Raw genomic sequence first — 6,469 nt, forward strand, 5'->3', positions numbered from 1 at the left:
TTTCCCCTTCTACAGATTTACCACCTAATTAGCTAGGGCATGGCATCCTGGAATAAAGAAAACTTTTCCCAAGTTTTATCACTGTATCTTGGTGTGGCCACATGACCGAGTTCGGGCCAATGGATAACATTTCCAGGAGGTATCCTTAAAAGGAGGAGGCATGCCCATCCCTTCCCCCTTTCTCCTGAAAGGTAGACACAGTGCAGGAACTAGAGCAGCCATCTTGGACTATGTAGTAAAGGCTTCGTTTTGTGAATGGCAGATAAATGAGGTAGGTATTGTCTGAATCCCATCTTGTGTATAGCATCCCTGAACTTGTCTGAATTTTTTTTTGAGACAGAGCTTTTGCTCTTGTCACCCTGGCTGGAGTGCAGTGGTGTGACCTCGGCTTATTGCAACCTCTGCCTCCTGGGTTCAAGCGATTCTCTTGCCTCAGCCTCCCTACTAGCTGGGATTACCACCCTGCGACCACGCCTGGCTAATTTTTGTATTTTTAGTAGAGACGGGGTTTCACCATGTTAGCCAGGATGGTCTCTAGCTCCTGACCTCGTGATCTGCCCGCCTCGGCCTCGCAAAGTACTGGGATTACAGGCGTGAGCCACCATGCCTGGCCAGCTGTCTGAACTTTTAATAAAAGTGAAGGGAACTATCTTCTCCAAGTGTTATTGTTCTGACTTCTCTGTTGGTCATAGCCTAACTGGATTCTTGTCAATACAGTGCACTTTTGAGCATTATCCATGATTATTTCCATTTGTACTAACTTTCCATATTGTACTAACTGGAGTTGTTAGTACAGTACACTCCAGTTGTTAGTACAGTATTAGAGATATAATAATTTAGTAAATACATAGTTGATCTTTATGTAGTACTTAAGTGAATATTATAGTTGCCACTGAGTTGCACTGTCCCAGATGCTGTTGCTACATAAAACTCCACCCCCAGAATTACTGGTACTGGTGAAAAACAAGTCATTTTATTATGCTCACAAATTCTGTAGGACAGGAATTTGGATGGAGCACAGTGATGGCTGGGGAAGGAGCCAGGAAGTGGCATGGAGCTTTTCAGCCACTGACCTGGAGGTTGACATTGGCTGTCAGCTGTGGCGTCAGCTAGGCTGTTGGTTGGAACACCTACACTGTCTAGTTTCTCCCTGAGGGCACATTTGACTTCTTCACAACCTGGCACTGGGTTCTAACAATGAGCCTTCCAAGAGAGCAAGAGAAGTGCATGGCATTTTAACGACTAGTCTTGGAATTCACATTATGTCTCTTCTGTCGTACTTCATTGGATGAAGCAGTAACCAAGGTCCATCCAGCTTCAATAGAAGGGTACATAGAGCCCAGTACTTGATGAGAGGAGTGTTAAGATTACATTATAATAAGAGTATGTGGGATGGGAGATACTCTTTGGAAAATAAAATCTGTGACACTTTCATCATTTCATCAAGACTGAAGAAATTAGGAGACTGAGGATAAGTGGTTTTCCTCTCTGTTGTCCCTGGTCAGCCTTGGATACAGGTGAATTGACTGAATGGTGCTAGTAAAATGAAAGTAGAATCACATTTTTTTTTTTTTGACATGGAGTTTCGCTCTTGTTGCCCAGACTGGAGTGCAGTGGCACGATCGTGGCTCACTGCAACCTCCACCTCTCGGGTTCAAGCGATTTTCTTGCCTCAGCAGACCAAGTAGCTGGGACTACAGGCATCCGCCACCACAGCTAATTTTGTATTTTTAGTAGAGATGGAGTTTCTCTGTGTTGGTCAGGCTAGTCTCGAACTCCCAACCTCAGGTGATCCGCCTGCCTCAGCCTCCCAGAGTGCTGGGATTACAGGTGTGAGCCACTGTGCCCAGCCCTGTAAAATCACATTCTAATTCCACATCCCCTAGAGTGTCTATTCTTTGACCCAGACCTCTAAATAGATAGGTACGGATGTGTGTGTGTGCGCGCAGAGGTGATGGCACATTAATTCCAACATATAGGTACTATGGGCCTTTTTAAATCTCTGTAACTCTTAGAGCTTATTAAAGTTCTTTTATGTATTATCTCATATGATTCTCCCCAAGAGGGAAGAATGACCATTATGTACCATGTAACCTCATGTTACAGGTAGGTAACTAATACTGAGAGAAGTAAAATGATTTATTGAAGGTTGCATATAGTAGAGATAGTAATGCTCACTAAACGTTCCATTTGTTCTACATTTCCCAGCTTCCTTAATTCACTTGAGGCCATGAAATGTGAGTGAACAATGGCCAATGAAATGTGAATGAAAGTGAATACAGATGCTAGGTGCCTAAATAGCATAGGACAATTTTAGACAGCAAAGAATTGTCCTGTATCTCATGACTTCTTTGTACCTCGCTGAATAATTATGTACATGGAAATCCTGTTTATAATGAGAAAAGAAAAGCAACCCTTACAGCTGTCAGTTGGAAGCTGACCTGGCTCTAATGGCTAGGCTATTCTGTTGAATATAAACAATTTTATAGAACACCAACATCTGACAAGGCCACTCTGAATGTGGTGGAGGAAGACAAAAATTAAGACACTCCATAGTCATGTTAAACTTAGAAGCAAGATTCTGTGTAAATCATAGAGCGACCAAACATTCCTGTCTCTTGGCTTACATGTGTGATAGTTGGTTCATTACCCATTGGATCACTCTGTTCCTTATTCCGCCTAGATTAAAAATTTTAATATTTACACTCATTTAGAATTGCCCTTGCTTTCTGAAAGCACTCAATCCAGAGTAAAACTAGGATTCATGGAGCCCTTCTTGAAATCACCCAACACAACCCCAAGTCCTATAAAAAGCCCTTCCCAGCACTCTCATACTGAGGCACTCCATGGTTCCCCATGCTGTATGATCTCTCTTGTGCAAAAGCATGCTGATAAACCCAACTCGATTCAATGAGATCTGTTCCTCAAGATCTCTGACTGGTGGACATCGACAATTTTTTGAGCTTATAACTCCATTTCATATTTTTGTTGTTGCAGATCTGCAATACTTGTTTTGCCCAAAAATGCAATTAACAGTTAAGTGAGGGAAGGTTGTATCTTTGTTCAGTACGTAACCAAGAGTTTTCTATCATTTTAAAAACTCAGTAGTGGCAACATTGCTTGTGGCATTTGAGTTCCAGGTCAAAAGTACTGCAGTAGTCTGCATTTGTAGTGGGCACATTAATGGTAATTATATGTACATATGCAAGCACCTAATTATTGTGTCATCAGGAGTTTTGGCCATTTCCAGATTGAATTACATACTATAAGTTGCTTCCTTTTATTTCTCTGTTACATTACAGTTAGATATTAAAGATACCTTTAATCATGATAGATGATTAAAAATATGCCTGAGGTTAAGTTATATTGTTTGTGTTTTAGAATAATAAAACATATTTTAAAATATTTCTGATAAAAAGTGGCTGTGAGCCTGAAGGGGTGAAAACCATTAGTCTATAGTCATTGATGAACAGTCTGTCCCTTAGGCCCTCTTAGTTGGAGCTGGAGAGTGGATAGACATGAACTTGAACTCTGGTGTTCTAATATTCTGTGTTGTTCACTGAAGGTAGATGCCATGTGCTTTGGAAATCAGCATGGACGTTCCATGAAATAAGAGAAACAATTTTCTCATTTAGATGGTCTATCATGGGTGGTAATGTGTAGTGTTCTAAGTGAATGTAGTAGATGCTGCTTATATTAATTTAAGAGAAATCCTATGTATCTCATTAAAAAAAAAAATCCTAGAGAAACATTTCCGGAATGGTGGAGTATGGATCTTTGAATATCTGATTCTGCATAAAATCAACGAGTACACTGGCAGAAATGATCAAAATAAACTTTTTGAAACTCTGGAAATTAACCAAAGGATTGCAACAACCCAAAGAAAATGTGTTTGAGAAAAAGGCTGAATCTCTGATCAGTAAGCTTTGTGGTGTTTTAACTTGTCCTGTCCCCATCTTCTTCTCTTCACCTCCACAGTAGCCTTGAAAATCAGCAACCTTGAGACCACAGTAGCTGTGAAAACCAGTAGCTTACAAGCCACTGAAGGAATTTACAGTCCCTCTAAGATAGGTTTGGAGTTATCTAAGAAGCTCCATCTCCGGAGATTTGTTACTCCTTGACCTGCCTGGCAGCTCCCTGGAATAGTCCCAATCACAGGGCTTGTCTTCATTTAACCCAACTCAGGTCACTCATTGAGGAAAGTATCCTCAGGTTGTTTGTCAGAAACAATTGGTGGCAATTATTTAAACAGCACAGTTGCCTGACATGGCTATACTAGCTGGGACAAATGAGAGACTGGCCAGAAAACTTAAAAATAAGGGGAGTGTGATGTCTATAGAGGCTTTGAAAAGTGCCAAAATATTCTCGGGAGCTAGAAAGTCAGGTAAGGTGAGAGACTTACTGCTTCAATCACTTAAGGAAATCCCTGTCTAATCACATGCTCAAGACTAAAGTAACCAGGCAGAGATTTCGGTGACTCCAACATGACAAAGAATACAGACTAAACAGAATTAGTCCTGGAAAGGTACTAGACATACCACCATTGCAATAAAAATAACAACAACAAATAGTAACAAACCCTACAAGGGTGGAGGGTGTGGGACAAATCTGATTTGCAAAGTTGCCACCTTACATTATTTAAATTTTCCAGTTTTCAACAACAACAAAAGATGTGAAGAAACAGCAATTATGTCTGCCTATATATGGGGGGGGAAAAGCCCAGAAAACAAACCATCCATGAGAAAACCCAGACATTAGATCTAGTAAACAAAAAGTTTGTCAGCCTTTAAATACGCTTAAAAACCTAAAGGAAACCATGGACAAAGAACACTAGAAAGGAAAATAATGTGTAAACAAAGTGAAAATATCAGTAAACAGAAATCATGAAAGAAATTCTGGAGCTAAAAAATTGTAATTGAAAAATTTCCTAGAGGAGTTTACAGATTTAAACAGGCAGAAGAATCAGCAAACTTGAAAATAAGACAAATAGGGATTATCCAGTCTGAGGAACAGGAAGAAAAAAGAATGAACAATGAACAGAGCCTGAGGGATCTGTGGCATGCTATCAAGTTACTAACATACGCATTATAGGGGTTCCAGAAAACTGAGAGAAAAAGGCAGAAATAATATTTGAAGACATAATGACTGAGACTTCCTAAATTCAATGAAATACATGAGCCACACATTCAAGACGCTCAACAAATTATAAGTAGGATAAACTCAGAGATCTATTACTAAGCACATTACAATCAAGCTGTCAAAAGCCAGAGACAAAAGGAATCGTTAAAGTAGCAGGAGGAAAACAACTTATTACATATAAGGAATCCTCAATAAGATTAAATGCCTACCACTCATCAGAAACTACAGAGGTCAGAAGGCTGTAGAATGACATATTCAAAGTGCTAAAAGAAAACAGAGAATTTTAGATCTAGCAAAACTATCCTTCAAAACTGTAAGAAAGGGTGAGCATGGTGGCTCACACCTGTAATCCCAGTACTTTAGGAGGCTGAGGCAGGAGGATTGCTTCAGCCCAGGAATTTTGAGACCAGCCTGGGCAACATGGCAAAAAGCCATCTTTACAAAAAATACAACAAACAACTGGGTGTGGTGGCATGTGCTTGTGGTCTCAGCTACTCAGGAGGCTGAGGTGGGAGGATCACTTGAGTCTGGCAGGTTGAGGCCTGATTGTGTCACTGCACTCCTACTTGGGTGACAGAGTGAGACCCCCCTCTCAAAAAAAAAAAAAAAAAAAAAAAAAAGTAGAAATTAAAACACACCCAGATAAAAACTTAAAGAATTCACTGCTAGCAGACCTGCCTTACAAGAAATGCTAAAAGAAGTCCTTCAGGCTGAAATGAAAGAACACTAGACAATAACTCCAATCCACATGAGGAAATAAAAAGCATCATTAAAGGTAACTACATAGGTAAATATGAAATACAGTATAAATGTATTTTTGTTTGTAATTCTTTTCCTGTCTGACCTAAAAGACAACTATATAGAGCAATACTTATGAAATAATGTTGATAGGGTTATAACTTATAAAGATGCAATTTGTACGATAATAGCACAAAGGAGGAGGGAGGGAATAGAGCTATACTAAAGTTTTCAAGTATTACTGAAATTAGCTTGGCATTAATCTGAACTTAGATTATGTTAAGATATTAATCATAGTCCCTAGGACAACCACTAAGAAAAAAACTCAAAAAATACAATAAGAGGAACAAGAAGGAAATTAAAATGATATACTAGAAAATACCTATTTAATACAAAAGGAAGCAGTGGAGAAATAAAATCAAAAGACATAAGATGCATGAAAGGAAAAGAGCAGATAGCCCACAAATAACTCCCACCTTATCAGTAATTATATTAGAAGAAAACCAGTTAAATATTTCAATCAAAAGACAGATAGGCGGCTGGGCACAATGGCTCATGCCTATAATCCCAGAACTTTGGGAGGCCCAGGTGG

Source organism: Rhinopithecus roxellana, chromosome 19, assembly GCF_007565055.1.
Source record: "Rhinopithecus roxellana isolate Shanxi Qingling chromosome 19, ASM756505v1, whole genome shotgun sequence".
NCBI classification, from domain to species: Eukaryota; Metazoa; Chordata; class Mammalia; order Primates; family Cercopithecidae; genus Rhinopithecus; species Rhinopithecus roxellana.